This window comes from Microcaecilia unicolor, chromosome 3 (assembly GCF_901765095.1).
Source record: "Microcaecilia unicolor chromosome 3, aMicUni1.1, whole genome shotgun sequence".
Classification (NCBI taxonomy): domain Eukaryota; kingdom Metazoa; phylum Chordata; class Amphibia; order Gymnophiona; family Siphonopidae; genus Microcaecilia; species Microcaecilia unicolor.
The window spans coordinates 431,841,784-431,857,985 of NC_044033.1; the positions used below are offsets into that span (position 1 = coordinate 431,841,784).

Below are 16,202 nucleotides of genomic sequence, written 5' to 3' on the forward strand. Positions count from 1 at the left end.
GTTTGAAAAAAAAAAAAAAAAAAGGCGTTAGAGTTCTGGTTATTGGATACCAGTTAATTTAATTGAAAAGGCAGGCAGGGGCTGATTGTTGTGGGCCTGTGCTAGGTTCCTGGGCTGCTTTTAATTATTTAGCTCCTGGGGGGGGGGGTGTTCTTGTTGAACTACTGTGACATCATTCCTCTCCTCCCCCTTTCTTCCCTGCCTTTCTCTTGCGCTCTGTGGAATGCCCGCTCTGTCTGTAACAAACTTTCCTACATCCATGACCTCTTTATCTCTCGTACTTTCCATCTGCTTGCCCTAACTGAAACTTGGCTTTACCCTGAAGACTCTCTGCTTCAGTCGTGGCCCTATGCCATGGAGGTTATCTTTTCTCCCATACTCCTCGCCCAGTTGGCTGCGGAGGTGGTGTCGGGCTACTACTTTCACCCTCTTGTAGATTTCAACCTCTTCTTCCACTTCAGTCTCACTTTTTTTCTTCCTTTAAAGTTCACTCCATCAGTCTATTTGCTCCTCTGCCTCTCCGAGTAGCAGTCATTTATCAACCCCCTGATAAATCCCTTTCTTCCTTTCTCACTGACTTTGATGCCTAGCTTTCCTTCTTTCTTGAACCTTCATCTCCTTCCCTCATTCTTGGGGATTTTAACATTCATGCTAATGATCCCTCTGACTCTTATGCTTCTCAGTTTGTCGCTTAACATTCTCTTTCAATCTTCAATTGTGCTCCACTACCTCCACTCACCAGAATGGCCACTGTCTTGATCTTTTCCTCTTCTCAAACTGCTCACTCTCCAGTTTCTGTGCCTCAGCTCTTCCCCTCTCTGACAATCATCTGATAACTTTCACACTTAAACACCCTCCTCCCCAGTCCCGTCCAATCTTAACCAATACATTTAGGAATCTTTAGGCTATTGACCCTTCTACTCTGTCCTCCAGTGTTTCAAATCTCTTCTCTACCACTATGTTATCCAAGTCTGTCAATGAGGCTGTCTCTTCCTAAAAGAGCTTACTACAAAACCAAAATAGGACCAAACTACAAAGACGCACATAAACTCTACCAACTCGTGAACAAACTAATAGACACCACACTGGTTACCACGACCAGCACAGACACCTCATCGGCAGACCAACTTGCCAAATACTTCAATGAGAAAATTATAAAACTTAGATCCACATTACCACTCAACACCAATGACCACGAAAAATTCATGGAATGCCTGGACCCCAACCCTGGTGAATACCCAGCAGACAGAACCTGGAATGACTTCGATCTGTTAACCGAAGAAACCATCACCCAAGCACTCAACAAATTCACCAAAACCCACTACAAACTGGATACCTGCCCCAGTAACTTAATAAGGTCCGCCCCCAAGTGCTTCATAACAGACCTTACGGTGCACCTGAACTATATGCTGCAGCATGGTTTTTTCCCCAAGGACAAAGGAAATATATTACTTACGCTCATACCCAAAGACTTAAAGAAAAAATTAAATGACACAGCCAACTATCGACCAGTAGCATTCATCCCCCTGATAGTAAAACTAATGGAAAGTATGGTAACCAAACAACTCACCAACTATCTAAACAAATTCACAATACTACATGAATCACAGTCAGGATTTCGATCCAACCATAGTACTGAAACAGTGCTAACCACTCTCATAACCAAATTTAAACAACTAATTGCAACTGGAAACAATGTGCTACTCTTGCAATTTGATATGTCCAGTGCATTTGACATGGTCAGCCACAAAATACTCTAACATCCTAGATTACTTTGGGATTGGAGGAAACGTACTAAGATGGTTTAAAGGTTTCTTAACAGCAAGATCCTATCAAGTGATTTCAAACTCAAAAACGTCAACACCATGGAAACCTGAATGTGGAGTACCACAAGGATCACCGCTTTCACCAATTCTCTTTAATTTAATGATGACCCCCACTAGCCAAATTGCTAGCCAACCAAGGACTCAACCCTTACATATATGCTGATGATGTCATCATATACATCCTGTTTAAACAAGACATAACCGAAATCAAAATGAAATCACACATAGCCTTCAAATAATGAACTCATGGGCGGACGCATTTCAATTAAAGCTAAACGCAGAAAAAACACAATCCTGCTTATAATCGAAAGAGAAAAACGCCTATATTGCGACCCAAATCGGGAGATGGGCGTCTTTCTCCCGTGGGCGCCCAAATCGGTATAATCGAAAGCCAATTTTGGGCGTTTCTAACTGCAATCCATCGCGGAAACGGGTAAAGTTGATGGGGGCGTGTCCAAGGCGCGGTGAAGGCGGAGCTGGGTCGTGGTTATCGGCCGAGGAGAGAGGGGCGTCTTTAGCTGATAATCGGAAAAAAAAAAAAAAGGTGTGTATACCGTGATTTTGGGTCACTTTTTTGGACCCTTTTTTTCACGAACAGGTCCCAAAAAAGTGCCCCAACTGACCAGAATGCCACTGGAGGGAATCGGGGATGACCTCCCCGGACTCCCCCAGTGGTCACTAACCCCCTCCTACCAAAAAAACCCCACTTTAAAAACTTTTTTTCCAGCCTCTATGCCAGCCTCAAATGCCGTACCCAGCTCCATGACAGCAGAATGTGTTCTATCCTGTGACAGCCTTTCCCTGGTTCTAATGTGGCTCTCAGGTGAGTCACTGCAGAGTCACATCAGCAATGCATTGTGGTGAGTGTAGGGTATTGGGGTCTGTGATTCCACTAGCTTGTGGCAAACGCTCACGATGTTGGTAGTTGGTAGGCTGTACTCCCATGGTGCTTTTCCCCCTGCTTACTGGGTCAGAGTGTGCCCTGTTTTGTTTCCGGTAGTCCATGAGGTAGTGGCCATTTTAGTAAGCCAGTTTTAGATCCCTTTCACGTGTTAGCCACGTTACAGAACTTAGTTCTTCCCTTGAGTGTGGCTGAAAGAGGGCATTGTACAGCCTTCTGCCAGCTCTGACCTACTGCTCATCTCAGTACCAGGGAGACTCTTTGCCAGTGGGGCACAACCTCTGATCTGCAGTTAACTGTGAGTAAGCGTGCTTATTCCAATAAAGGACGTTTTCGGAGAGATTAGTCTTCAGGTGTCAACTGGTGTGGCAATGTTATATAGCAGCAACAAGTCCTAGAGGCCTGCGTGTATGCAGGTCCCTGGAGCACTTTTAGTGGGTACTGCAATGCACTTCAGCCAGGTGGACTCAGGCCCATCCCCCTACCCGTAACACTTGTGCTGGTAAATGGGAGGCCTCCAAAACCCACTGTACCCACATGTAGGTGCCCCCTTCACCCCTAAGAGCTATGGTAGTGTTGTACTTTTGTGGGTAGTGAGTTTTAGAGGAGGGGGTTGGTTGCTCAGCACCCGTGGTAAGGGAGCTATGCATGTGGGAGTGTTGTCTGAAGTCCACCGCACTGACCTCTAGGGTGCCCAGTTGGTGTCCTGGCATGTCAGGGGGACGAGTGTTCTACGGATCGTGGCCCCTCCCACGACCAAATGGCTCGGATTAGGACGTTTTTGAGCTGGGCATTTTTAGTTTCCATTATCGCTAAAAAAAAAAAAAACAAACGCCCAGCTGAAAAACGTCCATTTTTTCGAAAATACGGTCTGTGCCGCCTCTTCACGTACCCATTTTCGGACATAGACACCCATGGAGATAGGCGTTCGCGTTCGATTATGCCCCATCCACGTCATCCTGTCCTCACAATACAACACAAATAAACCTAATACCATAAACACCCCAGACTACACACTTCCGGTCTCAGACAGCCTGAAAATTCTGGGAGTCACAATTGATCGAAATCTCACACTTGAAGATCATGCGAAAAATACAGCAAAAAAAAAAAAATGTTCTACTCAGTGTGGAAACTTAAAAGAATTAAACCTTTCTTCCCAAGGGAAGTATTCCGTAGCCTAGTACAATCAATGGTGCTAAGTCATCTAGATTACTGTAACGCCATCTATGCCGGATGTAAAGAACAAATCATCAAGAAATCTCAAACCGCCCAAAACACAGCAGCCAGGCTCATATATGGAAATACGAACGCGCTAAACCCCTAAGAGAAAAACTCCACTGGCTCCGACTAAAAGAACAAATTACGTTCAAGGTCTGCACCCTGGTCCACAAAATCATATACGGAGAAGCCCCGACCTACATGTCAGACCTCATTGACTTGACTACAAGGAATGCAGAAAGATCATCACGTACATTCCTCAACCTTCACTACCCTAACTGTAAAGGACTAAAATATAAATCCACATATGCAACCAGTTTCTCATACATATGCATACAGCTATGGAACGCACTACCGAAGGCCATAAAAGCAACGCAAGACCTAACCATCTTTCGAAAGCTACTGAAAACAGATCTTTTCAAGAAGGCATATCAAAAGCACCCATCTTGAACACTAAATAATAACATTATACATGATCTATATATTATGTTCCATGTATGTTACCATGTATGTATACACCTTAACGTAATACCATGTTACCATGTATGTATACACCTAAACGTAATACCATCTGTAATTCTGTTACCCAGAAATGGCAACCGCCATTACGGCAAATGTAAGCCATATTGAGCCTGCAAATTGGTGGGAAAACGTGGGGTACAAATTCTACAAACTAATAAATAAATAAATACTATTCTCTCCTCTGCTCTGGGCACTCGGAGGATAAGGCCATAGCGGAGAAATTAAATAAATTCTTTGGTTTGGTCTTTATGGAAAAAGATGTAAGAGATTTGCTTGTACCGGAAACAGTTTTCAAGGGTGACGATGTGGAGGAACCGCAAAAAATCTCAGTGAACCTGGAAGATGTACTGAGCCAAATCGACAAGTTAAAGAGATAAATCACCTGAACTGAATGGTATAGAACTCAAACATGAAATTGCTCATCTGTTAGTGATCTGTAACCTGTTCGTCCATAGTACCTGAAGATTGGAGGGTGTCCACTGTAATGCTGATTTTTAAAAAGGGTTCCAGGGATGGTCCGGGAAATTACAGACTAGTAAGCTGGACTTTAGTGCTAGGCAGAATACTGGAAACTATTATAAAGAATAAAATTATGGCACACATAGACAAACATGGTTTAATGGCACAGAGTCAGTATGGGCTCAGCCAAGGGAAGTCTTTCCTTACCAACTTGCTTTATTTCTTTGAAGGCATGAATAAACCTGTGGATAAAGGTAAGCTGATTGATGTAATGTGTTTGGATTTTCAGAAAGCTTTAGACAAAGTTCCTCATGAGAGACTCCTGAGAAAATTAGAGAGTCATGGGATAGGAGGCAAGGTTCTGGTGTGGATTAGGAATTGGTTATTGGACAGAAAACTGAGGGTAGGGTTAAATGACCATTTTTCTCAATGGAGGAGGATGAATACTGCAGTGCCACAGGGATCTGTACTGGTGCTATTAATCATATTTATAAATGAATTGGAAAACGGAACCACGAGTAAGGTGATTAAATTTTCAGATGACACAAAACTATTCAAACTTGTCAAACGCTTGTGGATTGTGAAAAATTGCAGGAAGACCTTAGGAAACAAAGACTGGGAGTCTAAATGGTAGAGGAAATTTAATGTGGACAAATGCAAAGTGATGCAGATTGGGAAGAATAATCCGAATCATAGTTACCTGATGCTAGGGTCCACCGTAGGAGTCAGGACAAAAAGATCTAGGTGTCATTGTAGTCAATACGCTGAAATCTTGTGCCCAGTGTGCAAAGGTGGCCAAAAAAGAAACAGGATGCTAGGAATTATTAGGAAAGGGATGCAGAATAAGACAAAGAATATTGTAATGTGTCTGTATCATTCCATGGTGCGAGCTCACCTTGAGTATTGTGTTTGTTTCTGGTTGCAGTACCTCAAGAGATAGTGAAATTAGAAAGATTCAAAGAACGACCAAAATGATAAAGGGGATGGAACTCCTCCCATATGAGGAAAGGCTGAAGAGGTTAGGACCGTCAGCTGAGTGGGTTGGTGGTGGTGGTGGGGGGAATATGATTGAGGTCTATAAAATCCTGAGTGGAGTAGAACGGGTAAAAGTGAATTGATTTTTCACTCTTTCAAAAAGTACAAAGACCAGGGGACAGTCGATGAAAATTACATGGAAATACTTTTAAAACAAATAGGTGGAAATATTTTTTCGCTCAAAGAATAGTTAAGCTCTGGAACTCATTGCTGGAGGATGTGGTAACAGAGGTTAGCATATCTGGGTTTAAAAAGAAGTTTGGACAAGTTTCTGGAGGAAAAGTCCAGAGTCTGTTATTGAGATGGACATGGGGGAAGGCACTGGTTGCCCCTGGATTGGTAGCATGGAATGTTGCTACTAGTTGAGTTTCTGCCAAGTAATTGTAACCTAGATTGGCCACTGTTGTAACAGGATACTGGGCTAGATACACCATTCGTCTGATTCAGTATGGTTATTTTATATTGTTCACAATCAACAGGAATTAGTGAGAAGTGATATGAGTCCCTACCCTGAATCAAAAGTATGTTGAATTATAAATCACTTATCAAAGTCTAAAAAAAGACAATAACAGAAAAAGAATGTGATACATAATCAGAACAGTGATCCTTTCACATGTGGGAACCTCAGTTGTATCCCAACAGAGCAGGGGCGTAGGCACGGGTGGGCCTAGGCCCATCCACTTAAGCCCAAGGCCCACCCAGGAATGGTGCACCCCGAGTCGTGGCATTCCTCCTTCCCTCCCTCGCCCGCCCGTCAGACTTCCTCCACTCCTCCTCCGTTCCTCCCTCAGTTCCGTCCGTCGCCCCCCCCCCGCAAATGTTTTTAACCTGTCCTTTTTGTTTAAGCAGCGACCGACGTGAAGACACTGCTTCAAGTTCTCCCTTTCCTCTTCACTGTGTCCGTCCCGCCTTTACGATGACGTATTTCCTGTTTCCGCGAAGGCGGGACGAACACTATGTGAAGAGGAAAGGGAGGACATGAAGCTGGCGAGCGTTGCAGTGCCTTCACGTCGCTCGCTGCTACTGAAAGAAAAAGGCCAGGTTCGTGAGTGGGGGGACGGAGAGGACTCGGAGGGCTTTTGTGGAGCTGAGGGAGGGCAGGGAGACTCGCTGGCCATGGATGGGAGGGGAGGGGGGAACGGAGAGGATTCGGAGGGCTTTTGGGGAGCTGAGGGAGGGCAGGGAGACTCGCTGGACATGGAGAGGAGGGCGGGGGGGGAGAACATTGCTGGAGGGAAGGGGACAGAGGAAATTGCTGGACATCAGGAGATGGATGGATGGAGGGGAGAGAGGAAATTGCTGGACATGGATGAGGGGAGGGCAGGGGCAGAAAACATAAGGACACAGGAGGATGGTGGACATGGTGAGTGAAAAAATATCAAATAGAAAGAAGACACTGCATAAAACAGAAGACACTGGGACCAACGCGAATAGAAAAACTAAATGATCAGACAACAAAGGTAGAAAAAATTTTTTAATTCAGAATTTATTAATTGGAATATGTCAGCTTTTGGAAATGTGCATCTGTGATATTTTGCATGTAAGTTTCAGTTTTTCTAGTATTGCTGCATGCTGAGTCTGACTTCTTGAGATAACTTTCCAGTTCAGAAATTTGCCTTCATATCTGTTGTGTCATGTGTTTTTCATGTGTGATCAAGGTGCAGTATTCTGCTAGCGTGTAGTATTTGCAGCCTTTTTTGTTTTGTTTTTTTTGTTTCACTAGGTTGTGTACTGGTGTTTTAGAGCCCGGTGTAATTATAGTGCTGCCTTTCCACGCATAAGGTTGTAGCTCGTCCTGTCCTTGGAATTAGTGCTGTTATGGTTTGGTAAGGTTATAAGTGTGTTTTTGCACAAGTTTGTGTATAGTGTTTTGCAGTGGAGTATTTGTGTATTGGCCTTACTGAGGTGGCACCAAAACATCAGAAAGGGTGTAGAGCCTAAATCATGACACACTACCTCTTGAAGGATCTATATATGGTCGTTAATAAAAGGAGCTCATTGTGAACACTATCCACCCTAAAAAGGTGTTTTGTGGCTGTACATGAGAATTGTGATATGATCCCTTGTTTCATATTGTTGACGGTCTGCATTTTCTGTATCGGTATATTGGTGTATTAGGGTCTGCCCAGTGTAATATTTATGGTACAGTAAGGTTCTGAGTGTGTTTTTGCACAAATTTGTGCATAGTGTTTTGCAGTTGAGCGATTGTCGCTTTGATTGATGCTTTGATCAACCACTTTATTCTTTGACATATGATACATATCTAATATCTAAATTTATTTAAAGGTATTAATTGTCAGTGGGGTGGAGCTAGGGAGAGGTGCCAGACCATAGACTGGAGGCGTGGAAGGAAGAAAAGTGCTGGACCGATTGGTATTAATTGCCTTTGGAGAAAGTCTTCAGCTAACAAAGCTTGAGGATCCTCATTAGCTAAAGTATTTATATTTTGAGATGGAGGTATGTCGGAGCAGTGATAATTTTGTGCCCACCCACTTTAGGCTCAGGCCCACCCAAAATTGGCTGTCTGGCTACGCCACTGCAACAGAGGCCTCATCCCAACAGAGGCCTCTGTTTAGCAAGTCTGCTGCATCAAGGGATCTTTACTTCCTCTTCTTTCAACTCTCCTTGGAAGTAGTCTTGCAAAACAGAGGCCTCTGTTTGGATATAATTAAGGTGATAAGAGGGGATAGTGAGACTTACAACAAAATCATGTAAATATATAAAAACTAGCCCAGATTCTATATATGGCTTTCAAAATTGCAAACACAGTCTAACTGGTAATGAGCCAATTAACACCAATAATTGGGTGCTAACAATCATTGTCAGCAATTTGGATTTATACATGCATCTTTTTAGTCTGTGTTCTATAAAGATGCACATGTAAATTCTTATGCATGGATCCTGAAAAGGGGATGTGGCCATGGGCGGGGCTTGGGCATTTAGAGAAGTTTCTAGAATTTGTGCACTTTGTTATAGAATGAGGCAGATCCGCGCCTAATTTAGGCATGAGGATTTACACCAGGTTGCATTTGGTGTAAATCCTCTCTCCCCTAAAATGGACATGAAAGCACGCTTCTATAGTCAAATCTGTACTCTGAGCACTGTTTTTAGAGTAGTGTTCTGCACTGATTCCTGCACATGCTATGAACAGTGCTCAAGTTTGGCCGCATTTGCTGTTTGGGACTAGGAGAGTGTTTTGGCATGCTCTATAGTGGGATCCTGCTTCTGGACACACACCTCTTTGGAGCTTTTTACCACCAGCCTGGGTGTTACATTGATAGGTAGTGAATCCGTTGCTAGAGATGTGTCATACCTAACTATGCAGTGCCCTTGTGTTCTTTAAGTGAAAGCTTGGCGCTCAGCCTGCTGCTGTAGCCTCATGGTTAGCACAGCAGCCACAGAACCGGGTTCAAGTCCCTCAAGTCCCACTGCAGCAGCTGTACCAACTTATATCAGTAAATATTTTTCTTTGTACCACAGACCTATCCCATAGATTATACATTGATGGTTCCTCAATGGGACCTATCCCAATAAAGGGGCTGTTCTCTGTTCATTAGTATCCACTCTATCACTTGTAGGGAAGATTACTTGGGGGTCCTGAGCAGATTGTTTTCAGGTTTTTGTCTGTGCACTGTGGTCAACCCATAGAGAACTTCTCCTTATGGGTCTAGTAAGCAATGTATATTGTTGCCCTTTGGCCTACCTTCTGGGTTTAGTCCAGGTACAAGATATGGTCATTCGAGAAGCTGTTTCCAGGGAAAGGCGGATGAGACATAATATGGGCTCAAAACCAACCCTGGATCCAGTATGTGGTTCTAATTTGAGAATACTTGTAAATTCTGCAAGTGACACATGCATCAGACAGGGAATAGTGGCGGCACTTCTTACCCCTCCCTCCCTTCTGCTCTTCACTGTGGGCAGTAAATTTGTGTATTAGTGTCAGAACCTTGCTATCAGATAGGGCAACCATAGGTATTGACATGAAAACACAGGACACCCATGTCAAAATCAAAATTTTATATAAAAATAAACCTTTTAGAATAGACACTTGATCTTTAAAAAGAAAACATAAAAGCGAGGTGACGTATTTACAGAGGGGTTAGGGAAGGATGAGGTAAAAAAAAATGAATGTGAAACTAAAGCATAAGATATTTACAATTAACAAAAAGTGAGGGAAGGGGAAAGATCATTGTGGGCAGAGGGGAGGGAGGGAGACCCCCCCCCCAATAGCTACCTCTGGAGATACGGCAGACTAAGGGTTCTGGGAGGGGTTCAGGTCCTAGGATCTCAGAATGCTCAAGGGCAGATAATGTGTGCCCTTGAGCATGCTCGATGCTGGCCACAACAACTTCCAGGACCCTTAGTTGCTGGTCAATGGCCTCGAGCATTAACTCCATCTCCTCCAGTACAGCTTCAGTTCCAGTGACTGAGAGAGAAACTTGCTTATTTAGATATAGAACTTGAGTTGACTAGCAAGTGCCATATTAAGTTTGAATGGATATAATAATAGCTGAGCTGATTTCTGCTTGGATCTCCTCTGATGCACTTGATTTGCTGTTCATCACGGAAACCTGGATCAGAACACCAAAAGACCCCATCGTGCTGGATCTCTGCCCGAAAGGCTACAAGATCATCCATTGGGACAGAACAGATAAAAGAGGTGGTGGGCTGGCTCTCATTTATCGCTCCTACCTCACGATAGACATATGTTCGGACTTGATATCTTCGTCGCTGGAAATCGCAGCAGTAAAGATTCATCACTCCTCCCTTCATGGCCACTTAGTCTGTGTGCTGTTCTACAGACCTCCGGTTTCCTGGTCTAGCAGTCAATCTGAGCTACTGGATTTCATCTTGCACATTTGCTTGAATAACTCGAATATACTCCTCTTGGGTGACCTTAACCTTCATTTGGATAATCCCGCTTCTCCGGATACATCCCAGTTCCTGGATTTTCTCCGCCTCTGCGACCTTGAATGCCCTATCACTGGTCCATCTCACCGTAAAGGCCATTCTGTAGATCTCCTCTCACTTAAATTCTTGGACAGGGAGAACTTTTCCCTACATGATATTGGCTGGCTCGAAATGACTTGGTCGGACCACTTTAAATTGCAGTTTTCTTTACGTTGGCAAACCTCAGGCCTCCCCCAGCCCCGTAAAATTTGTCAATATTACACTAGAGGAGTCATCGACCCCAGCCTATTCTGGAAGTCACTTTACAGTTGCGGCGTGGATTTGCAACCAACCACGCCCACCTACCTCTCTGACTGGGAAACCCACTACAAGGTTGTGCTAGATTTTATTGCACCTATACATCTCAAGACTTCCTACATCCGCAACTCTACTTCCTGGTTCTCCGCTGATCTCAAAGCCTTAAAAACAGAGACAAGACGTCTGGAAAGAGCATGGCGTAAGAGGAAATCGGATCTTGCTCTGGGCGCTTGGAAATGCAGTCACCGCAAGTATAAGTACGCCATCTAGCAAGCAAAGCGCACTTACTTTTCCTCTAAGCTGCAGTCTGCTGGCCAGGACACCAAAAAGATATATTAGCTGTTAAACTCTTTCCTTGATACTCGTAATTTAGATCTCTCCAGTGCTGATCTTCCTTCTGCTTCCCAACTTGCAACTTATTTCAACGAGAAAGTCATGACCTTGCGGTCTTCCACTGTTAGCTGCCTCTCTGATGTGGACGAGTTCCTGGATTCTTTGCTCATGCCACAGGGCGTTTGCCCGGCCGATCGCATTTGGACCAACTTCAACCGCCTCTCACTTGACAGGGTCTCCACTGCTTTACTTAAGTTCTCCAACAAATCCTGTAGATTGGATGTTTGTCCGTCCTATCTTCTGAAAGTTGCACCAAAGTGTTTTGTTGAAGATCTGACTAGCTACCTCAACTTCATGTTAAGTGCTGGATCTTTCCCGCCAGGCCATGGTAACATCCTTCTCACCCCCATTCCGAAGAACATAAAGATTAAGCCAGACATCATCTCTAACTATCGCCCAGTGGCTTCGATACCCCTAGTTACCAAGTTGATGGAGAGTATGGTCAACGTCCAGCTCAACGAATTCCTGACTGCTTTTGATATCCTCCACCACGGGTTTCCGGGCCCAATATAGCACCGAGACTGTCCTGGTCACCCTCTTATCTAACTTTAAACAAGAGCTATCCATCGGATGGAAGGTTCTGCTGCTTCAATTTGACATGTCTAGTGCTTTTGATATGGTGGACCATGAAATCTTACTTCATCTGCTGGACTCTTTTGGCATAGGAGGTCCTGTCTTACACTGGTTTGCGGGCTTTTTGACTACAAGAACTTACCAGGTCACAGTGAACTCCGCTACCTCTGATCCATGGAAGGCCTCCTGTGGGGTTCCACAGGGCTCTCCACTTTCACCTGCCTTATTCAATATCATGATGATGCCTTTAGCCACCGCTCTTGCAAAACTGGACCTCAACCTTTTCATCTATGCTGACGATATCACAGTCTACATCCCCTTTCGCACCACCGTGTCAGAAATTGCTACCCTCATTGATGCCTGCTTCTCCACCATAGAGCATTGGGCTCGGGTATTCTGTTTCAAGTTAAACACAGACAAAACACAGTGTCTCATCCTCTCATCCATCCACACCCCAGTAACTGATACAGTGTTCCCAGCAATGGGCTCCGCTCTTCCGATTGCCAACAGCCTGTGGCTTTTAGGAGTGCATCTGGACACACACCTCCAGTTGGACAACCATGTGCACTTAGTCTCCAGAAATATGTTTCACGCCATGTGGAGGCTCCAGCGCATCAGATACTTCCTTACTAGAGATTTGTTCCACACACTTGTCCACTGGCTTGTCCTCTCCCACTTGGACTATTGTAGCGGAATTTATGCGGGCTGCCAGGCCTCTCTGTTGAAAAAGTTCCAGACAGGATGGGTCTCGCGGCAGTGTTCTGAACTAAGAGAACGACGCTTTGCACATGCTGAATCCTTGCGTTTCAAATTACACTGGCTGCCTGTACAAGAGCGTGTTGCCTTTAAGCTCTGCCCCAGATTACATGCACCCCTTGATTGACCTTCCGCCCAGAAATGCCAATCCTGCTGCTCGTTCGTATCTCCATCTGCACTTCCCGAACTGTAAGGGTGTCAGGTACAAGAGGATCTTCGCCTCGTCCTTTCGCTATTGGAGTCCTAAGCACTGGAATGCACTCCCGCAACACCTTAAAACCCAAGCGGACCACTCCCTCTTCAAGAAGTTGTTAAAGACCTATTTCTGTGCCAAGACCTACTCCCCACTTTTCACCATTGACTGATGCACTCTCCTTGACCCTTACCCTGCTTGATCCACCCTGTTAGATGTTTTTCATCCTGTCTCCTCCTTGTATACTTTTCTAAGTTTCCTATTTTGTGATTTTATTTAACTTTTTGTAAACCACATTGTGCTTGCATGTGTGGGAAAATGTGGGATATAAGCAAACCATAAATAAATAAATAAATAAATGTATATATGTCTTCCTCCTCTAGGATATACACAATGTTTGAAATGGAAATTGTTTCATATAAGATTTTGCACCACTTATAATGTTTCTTCAGATCTTAACAAACTTTCTCAATATGGCTCACAATATAAAAAATAATACTAAGTTTATTTCTTGGAATGTACATGGGCTCCGACACCCAATAAAACGGAAAAAAAATATGTTTAGCTCTTAAAAAAATAAAAAGCACAAATCATGTTTTTACAAGAAACACATCTCCCTGACATGCAGCTTTTCATCAAAACTGGTAATTGGTTAGGTTAGGCTGTTTACTCACCGCTATGATAATGAGCATTTTGCTAGTCACAGTCTCCTTTTTTTTTTTTTTAATGCAAATCCTCTTTTCATGGTCAAGTGACTTAATGACTTTTGTTATGTTATGTTGATTTTCTAGTACTTAAATGGAAATGACTTCAGTGATAGAGTATCAATATTGACTAGCTTGTTCTTGGTTTTGTATGTTTTCATCTACTTATTACAAAGTTCTAAGCAAGGCAAATTTTTCATTTTGAAACTATACTAAAATTGTTATTATTATTAGATATATAATTTTAATTATATTAACTAATAGACACAAAATTCTATTAGGCCTGGGAGTTCTCCTTGTCTGCTGTTCACTTCTAATATCCTCTTACACCCATCTATTTTTCTAAAGCTTGAGCTCTCAGCTCCTAGCTCTGATGGCTTTTTTCTTTAGTTACATGAATCCAAGCTATATTTTTCTTTCTAATATAATTGCTGGATATAATAATATCTAAATAAGCAAGTTTCTCTCTCAGTCACGGAGGAGAAAAGACTAAAGATACTCAACGGTTTATGCTCCTTTGAACAGTACGCCGTTGCTACCCTACTGACCCAACTGAAATGCCTCAACTCTGCAATGCATCAAAACCTTACATTGTATTGGACATTATATATTCCTTATTTCCTTGACCCTTATTATACTTGTATATCCTTACCTTACTTGACCCTTATTTTAAACTGTATTTGTTTAACATTTACCGGACCTGGCGATCGCCTTTACGGTATTATGTAAGCCACATTGAGCCTGCTAATGGGTGGGAAAATGTGGGATGCAGATGTTACAAATAAATAAATATATATGTAGCCCCTCTGGGAGCAAATACCAGATTGTGGGGGCTACTCCTTAGTAGGCTCGCTGGTGGGTATCACATCATACAATTTCTTTTGATGAGGGTACAGATAGTGATGATCCTTGAGAGGACTGTAGAGAACTTAAACGTATCTAAAGGGCTAACTTATTCTTTAAATACTCAGGCATAAATTTTTTAAGTACTCTTGCCCATTTTGTCTGAGGACCTTTAAAATCAAACATAGAGTTTTAAATTTAGCCCTGTAAGGTACTGGTAGCCAATATAGCTTTTGCAGGAAGGGTGTGATGTGGTCACGCCACTTACAGCCTTCTATCAGTCATGTTGCATTGTTCAGAACAAGGTATCTTTAAAATATATCACCAAAACAGGGAAGATACGGTATCCTGATAGTGAGGTTGCAATAGAGAATAGTAGTCTAAGTGTCTATAAAGAAACAGATTTTCAAGATTTTAAATTATCACTGTCAACTGCTGAGCAAATTGTAAATAGGAACAACAGATATTATTTGAACGTCAGTATGCAAATGCCAGAAGCCTAAGACATAAGGAGAGAGTTAGATTATATTGCACTAAATGGAAAGATAGATATAAATCCCTGAGACCTGGTGGAAAGAAAATAATCAATGGAACATTGTCATACCAGGATACAAATTATATTGCAGTGATAGGGTGGATCAGATTGCTGGAGGGTAGCATTATACGTTAAGGAGGGCTTTGAATCAAATAGACTACAAATTCTGCAGGACTTAAAACACATCTTGGAATACCTATGGATTGAATTTCCATGTGTAAAGGGGAAAAGTATAGTGATAGGAGTGTACTACTGTCTAGCTGGCCAGAATGAGCAGACAGATGCAGAAATGTTATCAGAAATTAGGGAGGCTAACAAACTGGGTAACATAATAATGGGTGATTTTTATCATCCTGATTTTGACTGGGTAAATGTAACATCAGAGCATGCTAGGGAGGTAAAATTCCTTGATGAAATCAAGGACTGTTTTATGGAGTAGCTGGTTCAGGAACCAAAAAAGAAGGGGAGCAAATCTAGACCTAGTCCTTAGAGGTGCACATGATTTGGTGCAGGAGGTAATGGTGCTTGGACTGCTTGATAAGTGATCATTATGATCAGATTTGATATAATCTCTTTAGTAAGTACACATAGGAAATCCAATATATTAGTATTTCACTTTCAAAAGGGAATAATGAGAATGGTTAAAAAAAAAACCCAAACAAACAAACAAAAAAAAAAAAACTTAGAAGAGCAGTTGCAAAGGTCTAAGGTCTAAAAATGTACATCAGTGTGGATGCTATTCAAAATTACCATCCTGGAAGCCCAGACCAGATGTATTTCATGTATTAAAAAAAGGAGAACAAATGACAGCCGGCATGGTTAAAAAGTAAGGTGAAGGAAGCTATTAGAGCTAAAAGAAAATCCTTCAGATAATAGGAGGATCTGACTGAAAATAATAGTAAACAACATAAGGAATGGCAAGTCAAATGCAAAGTGCTGATAAGGAAGGCAAAGAGAGATTTTGAAAAGATTGCGTTGGAGGCAAAAACACATAGTGAAAACCTTTTTAGGTATATTAGAAGCAAGAAGCCGGTAA

The 16,202-nt window shown here is 42.7% G+C and overlaps 1 protein-coding gene across 1 annotated transcript in view; it reads left to right on the forward strand.

Moving 5' to 3' along the window:
- ROCK2 (Rho associated coiled-coil containing protein kinase 2) overlaps window positions 1–16,202 on the forward strand; it is a 428,174-nt gene that overhangs the window by 781 nt on the left and 411,191 nt on the right. The window lies entirely within an intron of this gene.